This window comes from Leuciscus leuciscus (assembly GCF_965113295.1).
Source record: "Leuciscus leuciscus genome assembly, chromosome: 8".
Classification (NCBI taxonomy): domain Eukaryota; kingdom Metazoa; phylum Chordata; class Actinopteri; order Cypriniformes; family Leuciscidae; genus Leuciscus; species Leuciscus leuciscus.
Window position 1 is genome coordinate 28507521 of NC_138732.1, and position 16198 is coordinate 28523718.

Here is a 16198-nt window from a genome sequence, read left to right on the forward strand (position 1 = left end):
AGGATGGAGAAGAAAGTTGAAGAGTTTGTTCAGAGTTGTCCACGGTGCACGCTGTTCAAACTCCGGAAGGAACCTCGAGCCCCACTGGTTCCCTTTCGGCCGAAGGCACCTCTGCACATCATAGGGATTGATTTCCTGACTCTAGGGAGACCCGCAGATCGATATCAAAACATCCTGGTAATGACGGATCTGTTCACCAAGTACGCTTGGGCCGTCCCCACGGTAGACCAGACGGCAGTGACTACGGCCAATGCCCTTTGGAGAACGGTAATACAGCCGTTCGGCTGTCCAGAGACCCTCCATTCGGACCAAGGTCCAAACTTCGAGTCCCGAGTCATACAGGAGCTGAGCCAGCTCTATGGTTGTCGAAAGACACACACAACTTCGTATCATCCCCAAGGTAACGGGGGATGCGAAAGATTCAATCAGACCCTGTTAGGGCTGTTGGGAACGTTGGAGAGTGAGCAGCAGTGTCAGTGGGCCGAGAGCCTCCCTACGTTACTACAAGCCTATAATAATAGCGTGCACAGCATCACCGGGTATGCCCCTTCTTACCTCATGTTTGGGCGTCATCTACGTCTACCTGTAGACTTGCTTCTGGGCACCGAGGCCACCGAAGGAGAGTACAACACAACGGACTGGGTGAATCGACACCATCAACAACTACTAAATGCCTACAAGCGAGTTTCAGACCATTTGAGTGCTGCAGCAGCTAAGAACAAGCGACTGTATGATCGAACTGCCAGAGAAGCCCCTTTACTGCCTGGAGAGCGAGTGCTGGTAAGGGACAACCGACGTCCAGGGAAAGGAAAGCTCCATGATCGTTGGGAATCGACACCATATGTGGTGGAGCACCGGCAGGGGCCTGATGCTCCAGTCTATTCGGTACGGCCTGAGGGAAAACCGGGACCTATACGAGTGCTTCATCGAAATTTGCTCCGTCCATGTCCGAACTATCCACAGCCAGCGGCTGAAATACAAAGTGCGCCGCTTGCTCCCAAGGTGCCCATGGTAGGGTGGGCAATAGTCCCAGGGAATCCCGAAGCGGAGGCCCGAGCGGCTTCACCCACGCCACCCCGACGGTCCCAGTGGGACAACCAAGGACAGCCGCCTGAGAGATATGGCGAATGGCAATAGAGAAGACCGGTTCCAGGGACTAGAACCGATTGGCAAGGGGGGATGTCACGGGTGACAAAATGCTGGGAAAAGCGGAACCTTTCTTTTCTCTTTCTATGCCCCCGAGGGGAGTTATTTTGGTGTAACACCTCACTCCGGTTCCGGGTGTAGCGGAGATATTGCGCAAACTAATTACAGCTGATGCACGACAGGTGGGAGGGAGAGAGAGGAGCGGTGTTTGTACAGGCTTTCCGCTCCACAAGAGGAGGATAAAAGAGCTATTCAGAGTCGAGTTAGTGCGAAGGTTGGAACTGGTAAAGGTCAATCGGTGTTCAGTTGATCAGTTGTTTGGCTGGGTCTCTGTCGTTGTGTTTTGGGGTAGAAGATCGCCGGTTTGGACGCTTACATTGGACGCTGTCATCCTGGAAATTCGTGTAAGTGAGGAACTGCCATTTGAGTCTGTCGTTTGGAGCTGCTTGTGGAAAATTACTGGATTGAATTGTTGCTTGGATCTGCGCTGGAAGAGGAAAAGAGAAAGATAAGTGAATTAAATTACATCGTTGAATTAAATGCAAAGCTTGAAGCAAAGACTGTGAATGTGAAACTTACTATTGAGGAGGACATCTGTTTCAGATGCGCTGGAGAGAATGGAGAGTTGAATATTCCCATTGAAATGCATGGACGAAGCGAGTTTTTCTGATCAGCCCTACTGTGTGTGAGTGATTTGCAGTTGTTTGCCTTACCTGATGCACGCTGAATTAATGCTGTGGATTTGTAGTGGACACGAGTGCTGTGTGCTATGCTGAGAAGAGTCTCCCAACGCCTGCTTTCATTCTTGTGAAATGATCTACTTGTCCTCATCCAAAATTCAGAACGATGCAACTGAACTGGTGAAGTAATGCTTTGTATTATCCTCTCTTCCACTGAGTATTGTTGTGAAGTAATCCCTTATTGAAGGCCCCTGTTAACCCTCTCTCTCTCTGAAATTACAAGTCTCGTGAAGAACCGTATGGCTGTGGAAAAGTCTGAACCGTTATACTTAGTGATGGAGCCCTGAAGATGTATAACATCGCTGATAAAGTCGCAATTTCCTTTTTATGTCTTGACGAGAGAAACTGCTGTTGAGAGAAGAAACCTCACCTGTTACCTACCGTCTGAGTCCTGTAGATGTGCAGCAACGCTGTGAAGTGAGTTTTAAAGTCACAATTTCCCTTTTATATCCTGACGAGAGAATCTGCTGATAAGAGAAGAAACCTTACCTGTGACCTACCGCCTGAGTCCTGCAGATGTGCAGCAACGCTGTGAAGTGAGTTTTAAAGTCACAATTTCCCTCTCACGACCTGTTAAGAGAATCTGCTGTTAAGAGAAGAAACCTTACCTGTTACCTACCGCCTGAGTCCTGCAGATGTGCAGCAACGCTGTGAAGTGAGTTTTAAAGTCACAATTCCCCTCTCACGTCCTGTTAAGAGAATCTGCTGTTAAGAGAAGAAACCTTACCTGTTACCTACCGCCTGAGTCCTGCAGATGTGCAGCAACGCTGTGGAGTGAGTTTTAAAGTCACAATTCCCCTCTCACGTCCTGTTAAGAGAATCTGCTGTTAAGAGAAGAAACCTTACCTGTTACCTACCGCCTGAGTCCTGCAGATGTGCAGCAACGCTGTGAAGTGAGTTTTAAAGTCACAATTCCCCTCTCACGTCCTGTTAAGAGAATCTGCTGTTAAGAGAAGAAACCTTACCTGTTACCTACCGCCTGAGTCCTGCAGATGTGCAGCAACGCTGTGAAGTGAGTTTTAAAGTCACAATTCCCCTCTCACGTCCTGTTAAGAGAATCTGCTGTTGAAGAAGTAAACATTACTTGTTACTTATCGTTTGAGTCCTGCAGACGTGCAGCAACGCCGTGGAGTAAGCCTTCCTAGCCACTATCGTTCCATTGTGCCCCGAAGACAGTGGAAAATCGTTTCAGCGGCTACTCCGGTCCAATAGCTCGAGAAGACAGGAGTTGCTCATTCTTTCTTCAAGTTGATTATTATTCAATAAAGATTGTTACCTTTGAACCAAATTACCTGCTTCCTCTTTTGTCCATCTGTTGCGTGCCTGTGGTGTTGGCTCCCCACGGTGGTGTCTGGAGTCAGGGGCGGCTGGTCATCCGAGTCCGCCCCGGCCTGCACCGGTGACATATAATATCCGGGTTTTTAAAAACCGGGATATGAGCATATCCGGGTTTTTGCCGGTGTTTACATGGCCGTGCGCGACCGGGTTATTGCTAATATCCCGGTTTTGAACGGGTTATTGGCTGCATGTAAACGTAGTCAGTGACTACTTCGCTCAGAGAAACTGTCAATCATCCGTCAATCATGACGTCACACTCCCGTTTGTATAGCATCAAATAAACGAACTAAAAACATATTAAACGAACACTTGAATACTTAACATCAGCGTGATAAAAACTACTTAAAATGACAGAAACTACCTTTGGAAAAAAGGATTTGATATGTAATTGAATTGTTTCGTTTGTCTAGCATGCCATTTGATTACATGGAGAGGGCGGGGTTTATAACCTATACTGTCTGGGACCAGCCACCTGGGGGCGATCGAAGCGTTTTGAAGGCAATGTCTGAAGCAGACATTGCCTTCAATGTCTGGTTCAGGCTGGTGGTGTTAGTGGTGTAATGGTGTTGGGGATAATTTATTGGCACACTTTGGGCCCAATACTAATTTTAGTACCAATTGAGCATTGTTTAAACACCACAGCCTATCTGAGTATTGTTGCTGACCATGTCCATCCCTTTATGACCACAGTGTGCCCATCTTCTGATGGCTACTTCCAGCAGAATGATGCACCATGTCACAAAGCAAAAATCATCTCAAACTGGTTTCTTGAACATGACAATGAATTCACTATACTCAAATGGCCTCCACAGTCACCAAATCTAAAAACCAATAGAGCACCTTTACGATGTGGTGGACCGGGAGATCTGCATAATGGATGTGAAGCAACAAATATGCAGCAACTGCTTGATGTCAATGTGGATTAAAATCTCTGAGGAATGTTTTTCAGGCACCTTGTTGAATCTATCCCATGAAGAATTAAGGCAGTTCTGAAGGCAAAATAGGGTCCAAGCCAGTACTAGCAAGGTGCACAGAAGTGGCATGTGAGTGTAAGTGTTTTGCCTTCTAAACACATCATAGTTGGCTGTGGTTAGACTTAAACAGTCAACTGATACCCAAGTCACCTGATTCCAAAGTAATTCCATGTAAAAGGATTCAATGCATTCATATTAGCTAATCAATGCAGCTGCACATATGCGACTGTCGGGCATGAGTCAGATACATCAAACATACACATTAAAATAGGCAAAGTTGCAAGCTGCTCAGATGTGGAGTGGCTACATAGTGACAGGTTTATAAATCAAAGGAGGCGGTAAAGAATGACAGGGCATTAGGGCATGTTTCACTTACTGAGTAAAGATGCTTTGCTATCACACTCTCTGGAGACTCTCATGAGGAACAGAAAATTGCTTTCACCCATTAATTTTTTTTTTTTTTTTTTTATAATACATTGAAGCTGTCATCGCCACAAAGACTGTACAATGCATGAAATATGTGTCCTTAATTGATAAAGTGTGTAATTTCATACATGGAACATGTGAGGAGGTCAGACTAAGTGTAGCTCATGAATCATTCAGCTGAAGAACATAAAGCAGCCGGGATGGTAGGGTCCAGTGGCTTAGTGGTGAGGCAAGTCTACTGAGAGTTGTGAGTGAAAATATGGGTTAAAATCCTCTTGGGTTCAAATATTATTATACTATTAAAGTGTCCTTATTATGCTCATTTAGATCATGCACAGACACATTAGGTATGGGAATGTTATTGTCCTGATAAAATTATATATTGGGTTTTGCCATTATGACATGTTGTGATTCTCAATTTAATCAGCCAGCATAATTTTATTTACATTAATTTTATGTTTTTATTCATGCTGTTTAGGCACGTTTGAACACGTAACCCAACCCCTAAACCTACCCATTTGTGTTTTATATAATATAAAACACAGGGTATAACAGGCAGATAAGACTACAGGCACAATTTATTCAAAAAGTAAAAAACATACCAAGTGTTCCAAAGCCAAATGATTGATTTGTGTGAACAAACCCAAAAGTGATCATCGTCTCCATCCCCCATTGATCCTATGCATGCATTAAAAAATTGCAGCCCGAATAAGCGTTATGTTAGCTTTGATTGTGAAATGGCATTGGCTATCGCGTGTCTCGTGACCGATTGCGTCATGCTAAAGAGTCGGGTGTATCTTTTGAATGAAATACACCCGACTAATGACTGTATCTGCCGTTCACGATGCAGGATCATTTCAGCGATTAAAGCATTTAGATCCACTCCGTTCTTCAAATAAAGATATCGTATGGCTTCAGGAGACTTGGAATGCAACATGAGTTATTTGTACTACTTTTATAAGGTTTTTGGTCAGTTTTTGAAATATGTACCTGTGACTGAATACTTTTATTTGCCTGTTATGTGTTTTATTTTGTTGAGAAGTGGGTATGTTTAGGATATGAGTGGGGTTAGTTGCTCCAACATATAAAGTATAAATATTTATAATATATGCATAAGGCAAACAACTGAAAGCAATAGAGTACCTGGTGCATCGAAAAATTACGCTAAAGAGGTACCGTCTGCGTTAAAAAGAGATACCGAGGGGTCCTGACCAAGTGTCCATAATGTGACCAATTGGGAGAGAGAATGTGTTGCATAAACCTAATATTTGTATCATACCGTATATTAAAGCGGCACCTCTTTTTATCCTCTGCCTAAAATGCCCTGATTTAGTTCCTCTCTTTAAAGCCCACCTTTCCAAAAAGCCCAGTCTTCTCTAATTGGTCACCTGGCCCCAGTCTGTTGTGACTGGTGAAAGCGCGTGTCAGAAATGTAATGGCCCTTACCATAATCGTGTTTCAGCTCCTGAGGCTTCATGAGCTGCAGTAAACATTATATGGTCTCTATGCCGTTGGAATTGGAGGTTTTTGCCCTTGCATAAAAAAAAAAAAAAAAAAAAAAAAAAAAAACAGTGTCTCCTTGACATCAATAACTATAGCTGTTATTTGAAGGCGGCCAAAGCAGCCAGCAGGCGGCATTATGCAAATATGTTACATGGTGACGTAGCAAAGTCAACAAACGAGGAGTATCTGGCAAATGTTTTCTTTTGAATAGATTCACTCAATTTGGCATATACTTTTTGCTTTTTTAACTATGCAGATCGTTTACATGTGCAAAAAGCTATTACACACAAAAAGAAAGGTAAAAGCATAATGGGTGCTCTTTATGAAAGTAGGAACTTTAGATTGTTCAAGCGTTCTCTGTGTACTGTACTTACATTTACATTTGTGCATTTGTTTCAAAGTGACAGTGAATTCATCACATAGGATATTTTTATCAACATGCTCTACCAGGAACGCTTGTGCCCAATTCTCAGTTGTAGTTCAGTTGTAGAGGAAATGTAAAAGATTCACAGATCACAATTTGTATACTGGAAAATAAGCTTCCTGTTTAACACTGATGTATCATAATGCAGTGTTTCCCAACACTGTTCCTAGAGGCACAACAATAGTACCTATTTTCAAACTATTTAGTGTTTCCTATTCATCAGCTAGACTGTGGCAGTCTGCCATAGTCTAATCTTTCAAAATGTACCGGAAATGTATTTAAATATCTCATAATTACATAAAAGGTCTTTAACGTTCTGTTTTGTGCCATTGCTTTGGCAAAGTATCTGTCAAACAAACTAAAATCGAAAGTGTAATATCTTTAAAGTGCAAGTACTTTTATCAAATCGCAAAAAGGCTATGTGACTTAATTAAATAAGTCTGATCGTGCTGTGCATTACAAAGTGAAGCATGCACTTTGCTCACATGATAATCTCATGATCCAGTGTTTTGCACATCTCAGAACAGCTCAGTTCACAGAAAATGAATGCAGTGAACTCCATCTCTACATGTGCTGTGAGTTTAGCGGGCACGTAGTGAACGTGAACGTAGCGGGCACCAGTTATGCATTCACATTTGTATTATTTCCAACATTTTTGTGGGACAATGATTACAGCATTTCATTCGATTTTTAATGAGATGCTGTTTCTGTTTTCACAGAAATGGTAGTTAATAATTTTGTATGACAGCCTTGCCAAAAAAAAATAATATATATGTCCACATTATTTTGCATGTTTCAATGCATTATCACAAATAAAACAATTGACTCCAAGCAACTATGCAATGTGCTTACAAAACTGTAAAAAAAAATGTAGTAGTGAAGCCATCCCTTTTGGGAACGAGATGCTGCGTCAAAACGCTGTGGGAACCCCTCTGTGTGATTACATCGTGAAGTACGTATGAAATCAGTCCAATGGCATGATGGAACGTCATATGTGGGTGACGTCATCAACCAGGAAACTATAAAGCACACCTGAACTATAAAGCACAAGTCAATCACGGGCATGCCAGGAGTAATGCAGTATAACTGTCCTAGCTGCCTAGAACTGATGAGTTACAGAAAATAAAGGGGGGATTATATTTGCAAAATATTTCAAAATGCCTTCCAAAATGATAGCCAAATTACAGGCCGGCACCCTCGTGTGAACTGCAGGTCTAAGCCTCAAAGTGCCACGGAGGAAACGGGTACTAAGGAGTGTCTCCCCAAAGACACACCAGATACAGGAGCGTGGTAAGCAGTTAAGGCCGCCATGTACAATTTAGTGTGAAGGGGGATAACCCTGCAAAGAATCGTTCCTGCAGGAATTCCAGCTCTGCACCCACTGGGCAGTTAACTGGGTCCAACTGGTGATTTCCGCACCAGGAAGTGAATAATCTCCACTTAAGGCGTAGGATTTCCTTGTGGACAGAGCTCTGGAGTGAAGGATGGTCTCAACAAACTCGGTTGAGAGACCTGAACCTATGAGCTGGGACCCCTCAGAGGCCAAGCCCACAGTTTCCACAACTCTGGGCGGGGGTGAATGATCGACCCGCTCACCTGAGAGAGAAGGTCGCTCCTGGGCGGAAACTCCAGAGGAGAGCCGTCGAGGAGAGACACTAGGTCAGAGAACCATACTCTGGCCGGCCAGAACGGGGCTATTAATAGAAGACAGATCCCGTCCCTGGTGAACTCTCTCCAGAACTCCCGGGAGCAGAGCAATCGGGGAAAGGTGTATGGACGTAGCCTCTGCCATGTCTGTACCATAACGTCCAGCCCAAGAGGAGCTGGCTGAGTGAGGGAGAACCAAAGTGGACAGTGTATCCTCTCTAGAGATGCAAACTGATCTACTTCCGCTTGATCGAAGTTCTCCCAAAGGAGCTCCACCACCTCGGGGGGGAGTCTCCATTCCCCAGGCTTCGGCCCCCTGCCTCAACAGGATGTCTGCTCCCTGATTTAAATACCCCAGGATGTATACTGCCCTCAGAGAGAGCAACTTGCCTTCGGCCAACAGGAGGATCTGGTGAGCAAGCTTGTATAAGGAGCGCGATCACAGACCCCCCTGATGGTATATGTAAGAGACCACCGATGTGTTGTTGGTACAAAATGGGAGGAAGTGTTTCAGAGCTTGAAACACGGCCAGCATTTCCAGACAATTTATGTGCCATGAGAGTTGATGGTCCAGCTACAGACCCCGAGCCGAGCGACTCACTCATGCTCCCAACACAGGTCCTTGGGGATAGAAACCAAGGTTTTTTCCACATGACTAAGGCACGAAGGCATCCTTGATCTTGTGGAGTGGCTTTCCCCTCGGGGAGAACCCCTTGATTTTGAGCCACCACTGCAACGGTCTCATGTACAACAGGCCAAAAGGTATCATGTTGGACGCTGCTGCCATCAGACCAAACAGTCTCTGAAACTGCTTTACTGTGAGTGACTGGCCTAGCATTATTTCGTTCACAGCTGAGATAATTGAAGTGATACGAGCGGGAGACATATGTGCCTGCATCGTTGTTGAATCCCAAACCATGGCAAGAAAAGTGGTCCTCTGGAGAAAGCACACTCTTCTTGGCAGGCAACCTTAGCTAGGCCAAAAGGAAGAACACAATATTGTTATGCTTTGCCCCCGAAAGCGAAACTCAGGAACTTCCTGTGTTGTGGAACAATGGATATTATTACTATAAACATGGATTTTGGAAAGGGCATTAAGCACTCGGCACGTACCCTTACCATAAGCATGGATTTTAGAAAGGGCACAAAGCACTCAGTGCGCGCCCTTACCAAAACCATGGAATTTAGAAAGGGCACAAAGCACTCGGCGTGTGCCCTTCCCATAAGCATGGATTTTACAAAGTGCATAGTATTTTATACAGCTAAAAAGCTAGAAACATTTTTCATTTAATTCCTAAATGCAGCCAATAAACAACCAGACAAGTATTTCATAGTCTGAATTACAGGTTTAATATTCATATTTGAATACAAAAAGAATCATAGCTTGCAAACACACATTTTAATTGTGATAATAGGAAAAAGAGAGAAAGGGGGAACTCCCTCAGCTCAGTTTCCTCCGCATTATAAACATATTGTGGACCCATAATCTGCGCGTTGCCACAGCAAGAACGAGATCCGAGCCAGTTTAAGACTTAACAGGGGCGGAGCTAAAACTCCCGATAGTGCATGTTCTTTTCTACACATAGGGAACATTTTATGAATGATGACTGCCAGCCCATTGACGTGCATGCACTGCCCCCAAACAAACACTTTAATCGTATGTATACCTGCTCGTAATGTAGTGAGGGCAGGGAGGAACACACAATTCAAAAGCCTGTTTGCTTCACAAGAAGTGGCGAGTCTTCACTGTTTCGATACCTACAACATTTAGCTCCTCAGAACTGGATAATTGCAGGACCGGTGCCACATTCGGGGTGGATGTAACAGCAAAGCGTGCTTCTGAACCCCAAGATGAGACACTGGACCTAGCAGGTGAAGGCCTGTCTCTAACCCGAGGCACCCTCCTCAAAGAACACCCGCCGGGAGCACAGCGTTCTCAACTGCTCACAACAATGCTCACATTCAGCCCCCTCGAGGGCTGACTGAGCGTGCTGCACTCCCAAACAAACAACACACAATACACGTGTATCCCCAGCCATTGTGTAGATTGGGCAGGGATAAACACACTATTTAACTGTTGTTCGCTCACCATTATAAAGTTTATATATATATATATATATATATATATATATATATATATATATATATATATATATATATATATATATTAGGGCTGTCAAAGTTAACGCATTAACGCGAAATCATATTAACGGCACTAATTTTTTTAACGCGCGATTAACGCAGCACGTATTTTCTGTTTGACCCGTGGCCCAACCTCTAGTTGGAGAAATGGAGATACACAGTGTTGCCAACTTAGCGACATTGCAGACCCCTTTAGCGATTTTTTCCCTTCAACAAAGCGCCCAAACCTTATTTAGTTTCTGAGAATCTACCGGTACCGCCGGTACTGCTCTCTCAGCACGCGCGCGCACCTCTCGCTCGCGCTCTCTCTCTCTCTCTCTCTCTCTCTCTCTGCGTCTCGCGCGGAGGAGCAGCGCTTTAATTCGCTCAGATATTATGTTGCTTCACTAATTTTACAAGTATAGCCGAAATCAGAGCACAGATATTGTCTTTATCTTATGTGAATTTGATTTCACCAGACGACGGCTCGATTATCAGAATTGTTGTGCAGATTAACTTAACGTCTTGGAAGGGAGAGCTGGTTATGTCTTAATGGGTCGCGTTTCAGTCACCATTTCAAATTCATTCCGTTGTTTGACAACAGAAACAGTAAAATATACCAATGAAAACAGTTTTATTGAAAATTTAGCTTCATCAAAATGGGCACAGAGAGAGAGACAAACTACAATGTAATAATAAATAATAAATGTACATTTAGCATTTTCAGAAGAGCTGCCCTGTCATGCAAAATCTAAACATGTTTGTGTTTGTAAATTGCTCAGTGCAAAGAAATGGTAACCTGGCATTTTTTTGTTCTTTCTACATGTGTCTAATAGACATGAACAAGTTCTTTGAAAAACATCTATGACCTTTGAAACATGTCTCGTCCTTATGCTCTACATTGACTATGGTTTCAATAATAAACATACATTTGCATAAAGCATCTATATTTACCCATGCCCACGTTGATTAGAGTATTACAAACTTGAAAAGTATTAATTTAAGGTACATTTAGAACAAATAAAAAAATGTGCGATTAAATGCGATTAATAAATGCGGTTAACTCATGACAATCATGCGATTAATCGCGATAAAAAATTTTAATCGATTGACAGCCCTAATATATATATATATATATATATATATATGTGTGTGTGTGTGTGTGTGTGTGTGTGTGTGTGTGTGTGTGTGTGTGTGTGTGTGTGTGTGTGTGTGTGTGTGTGTGAAAACTCCTGCCTACAAAGTTCTAAGACAGACAAAAAACACCAGGGACATAGATTTCACATAGAGAACTTGCTGAAGACACTGACGCTGTTTAGTTCAGGTGTGCTTTATAGTTTCCTGGTCGATGACGTCACCCGCATATGACGTTCCGTCACGCCACTGGACTGATTTCATACGTGCTTCAAGACGCAATCACGCAGAGGCATTCCTACAGCCAGGGACGGATTATGGCGATGATGTGCCCTGGGCACGGATGTCTCAAAGGCCCCCTTCACCACATTTTTTGACATTTTTATTTTAATTTTTTGCTAAATTGTACATAGTTTACGAGTTTTCCAATTCATTCTGGGCAATACCTGCTCTTCCTTTCTCATCTCCATCTCCTTCTCTCTTTATTCTCTCAGTCTCTTTATCTTGACCTGTATAACTTCCCTTCCCAAAGCTGAGCTTTGATTGATACAGTCTTTGCAAACTGATTATTTTTGTCGGTCGCTTAAAACTTCTATCTTAAAACAGCTGTTTTGCCTCTTATCTCGCACTGTATGAACGTTGACTGAAGCGTGAAGCGTGTTGCGCTGGAATTCGCGCTCGGCTCGCGCTTCTGTGAACATAAAGCCCGCCTACTGTGATTTGATTGGTCATCTGCTCACTCGGTCAGGTGTTTGAGAGTGCTGAAGCAGCTCAGATGGTCCGAAGGTCGGTTATCGTTATCGTCGCGACTCGCAACTTTAAAAAAAGCTGGAGATTGTTGGTAGCTTTTGTAGCAATTGAGCTTCTCTTGCTTCTTTGTCCTTTTTTTTCTTTCTTTTCATTGATCCACTCGGTTGTGGTTTTAAACTCATTTTTGTTTTGTTTTTCGAGTAACCGTCTTCAATGCGTGACTTTATATTACGCAATAATTTTCACTCACCTCTACATGTCCCTCTCAACAGCGCAGCAATACTTTCAAATTATTTATTTGATTTATTCACCAGTTAATACTTTGCATCTGCAAAAAATCACATTATTCCACAATATTCAACACAATTTTACTGAAAAAAAATAAATCAATAAAATAATAATAATAATTTGAAAATAATATAAATTTGACAGGGCCCCCTGCTGGCCCAGTGCCCTGGCCAAATGCCAAGTAGGCCCGAGCGTTAATCCATGCCTGCCTACAGCGCTTTGACGCAGCGCGAGTTCCCTTGAAAGGGCACACATGGTGAATATACAGGTACTTTTTTTCGTGAATATCTGGCAACCACAACAGGATTTTTTTTTACAGTCTATTTTAGCTCTATGAGCTGCCAGACTTCATAGTTCAATGACTATTATACACATGGACTGGACTAAAATTGCATGACTTTTGTTGGTTTTGGAGTCGACTCCAAGCCCTTCATTACGTGACATTCTTGATTCTTGCATGTGTTACGATGAAAAGTCATATGACAGGTTGATTGGTGATTTTATAAGGTTGTGGGTTTTCATGAGTAAATCATAAGTTTATAACATTCTATGCAGTTTTCTAGACAAACTGAGTTGTGGCACATTTCCTAAAGTGGAGAAAAAGTAAAAAAATTTAAATAAAAAAAAACCTTGCAGGAAAAATATGACCTTTCAAGACCGTTGTCGCCGAAATATGAGCTGCATAGCATATTTTTCTGCCAACCTACCAACTGTGCTGCACACAACTGTGTACAGAAAAGACTAAAATATATTTTGAGATTGGTAACTTTCCTACCGTTAAGAAGCGCAGTGAGCTACTCCACTGTAGTAACGGAGTAAACAAATAAACATAGAGTTTTCCAAGAGCATCTGTTAAATCTTTTTTTTTTTTTTTTTTTACGTTTTTTATAATTAAATATAATTGTTAAACACCCTAAACCCCATCCAAAAAAATAAATGTAAAAAATAATAAATAAAAACCCTTTTTTAATATCAACACAAAATCCAGTCCAGATGTCTGATGAACTCAGCCAAAAGCTTGACTGAAGTTCTGTAATAATATTTGAAGGGACCTTATTCAGTTTGCATGAACAGAGCCTTGCAATGTAATCAGTTATTTTTTGTTTCTTGCTGTTGCTAATACATTTGTATGTATGAATGATATTTGCTAAGACATTAAGTTATGTACGAACACCTTCATTACACACTAACACAATAGGATAGCAATAAGTGGTAAGCAAATTATACCAAATCAAGCAAATTATACCAAGCAAATTATATTTTTTCAGAATTTACTTTACTTTTCAGAGTAATTTTTGCACAAACCTTCACCCTGGTAACAGCTGGCCACTGGTTAAATGGGTTAGTCAGCACAGGATGTCTATAATTGACACACTGGGGTGGATTAAAAGCGGAATGACACCAATGATTGCTTTGTCACACAGATCTATGATGAAGTGTTAACACAGGGAAGCTCCATGCCTGGAGGTGGTGACATCTCATTGTGTAATTGTTTGACTGAAATCCATTGAATGTTTACTTTTGTTGCAAGACAAAATAATGACTGACCGGCAATCCATGAGCAATGTTTACATTTCTCTCCTCAAACATGCTTTTATTTTATTTTATCTAGAACACTGGTTAAGTCACATCTGATATATATATATATATATATATATATATATATATATATATATATATATATATATATATATATATATATATATATATATATATATATATATATATTTATATACTTTTTATCACTAGGGTGAAAATAATAATATATATATGTACTTTTTTCACTAGTGTGAAAATAATAATAATAATAATAATAATATAGGCTATATACATATATATATATATATATATATATATATATATATATTATTATTATTTTCACACTAGTGAAAAAAGTACACTATAGCAAAAAAAAGAGCAAAACAAATATATATATATATATATATATATATATATATTTAAAAGAATATGAAATTGCATTAAATTAAATGAAAATGTATTACAGATTGAATTTGTTCAATTTAATTAGCTGAACTTTAGAGTGATTTTTGACTCACTTAAGTAGGACTTAAGTACATCTCAAAATGTAATTTTATTATTAAATTCCATTGTACATTAAGTATTTATTATATATTTGTGATTACACATTTGTAATGATGAACTTAGTACTTTTAAAATATCTTAACTGTAATTGTAAGCTCAAATAACACACTACAACATAATCAATTATAATAAAGTACTTTACATGTGCTTTAGTATGTTAGTCAACTGCAAAATAAGTGTACATATTTAAAGCACGACAAAATATTATTAAAACATAATGATCTAAAATGTACTTTGAAATATTGAGATTATTACAAATTGCTCTTGTTAAAAGTGGCATTTTATTTAATTAACATTACATTATCTGTACCGTTTTTAAAAGACTAGAAATGTAGAGTGGTATGGCCAAATTTGTTGCTTTTTTTGTCATTTTTTAGAGGTTCAAAATATCTATATAATAGCATAATAAATTAAATTAGTATAATATAAACCTGAAACATGATATTAGGATATTAGAGGACACACTTGCCTTGCCTCATTCAAGTCAAGTCAAGTCAAGTCATCTTCATTTATATAGCGCTTTTAACAATGTAGATTGTTTCAAAGCAGCTTTACAGAGATAAACGTATAATTTATGGTAACAGAGATTGTTTTGGCTTTATAGCGGTTCTTTAGTAAAGTTATTTCCAGCTAAGGTTAGTTATGATTGATTCGCTTCCGTCGCAACAATCATTTGTTATTAAATTAGGGGCCGCTAAGACGACACCATTCTCTGTACATACAGTGGTGGACAGAATTAATGGCACCCCTGGAAAATATGATCAAAAATGGCTGTAAAAAATAAATCTGCATTGTTTATCCTTTTGATCTTTCATTCAAAAAATTTGCAAAAATCTAACCTTTCATTGAAGTAAAAGAATTGAAAGTGGGGGGTAAATCACATTATGAAATAAATGTTTTTCTCCAAAACACGTTGGCCACAATTATTGGCACCCTTTGAATTTTTTACGAGTAAAATATCTCTGAAGTATATTCCTATTAATATTTACCTTTTTTTTAGCATACCAGGGTGACTAGGAACATGAAATTGTCTCGCTATGACTTCTTGTTTCACAGGAGTTTAAATATGACGAATACACAAAGGCCAAATGCCCTTAATCATCCATCACAATGAGTAAAACCAAAGAATATAGTTCTGATGTGCATCAAAAGATTGTTGAGCATCACAAAATAGAAAGTGGCTGTAAGAAAATAGCAAAAAAATTGAAAATCCCCATTTTGACCATCAGGGCAATAATTAAGAAGTTCCAATCAACTAAAGATGTTACGAATCTGCCAGGAAGAGGACGTGTGTCTTGTCTTAATGCACAGTGAGGAGGAAAGTTTGAGTGGCCAAAGACTCTCCAAGGATCACAGATGGAGAATTGCAGAGATTAGTTGAGTCTTGGGGTCAGAAAGCCTAAAAAAATTTATCAAACAACCCCTACATCACCACATGTTGTTTGGGAGGGTTTCAAGAAAAATGCTCCTCACTCATCCAAAAACAAACTCCAGCATATTCAGTGGTCAGACACGACTGGAACTTCAAACGGCACTGTGGTCAGATGAAACTAAAAAAAGAGCTTTTTGGCAGCAAACCCACCAGATGTGTTTGGTGCAAACAG

At 40.6% G+C, this 16198-nt stretch overlaps 1 long non-coding RNA gene across 1 annotated transcript in view; it reads left to right on the forward strand.

The window, feature by feature from the left end:
- Window positions 1-15309, forward strand: part of LOC309505153 — a 240044-nt gene extending 224735 nt beyond the window's left edge. Inside the window, exon 3 of the long non-coding RNA XR_014208331.1 lies at window positions 15084-15309. This is a non-coding gene — a long non-coding RNA (uncharacterized lncRNA). The remainder of the gene's footprint in view (window positions 1-15083) is intronic.
- The last annotated feature ends 889 nt before the right edge of the window (window positions 15310-16198 follow it).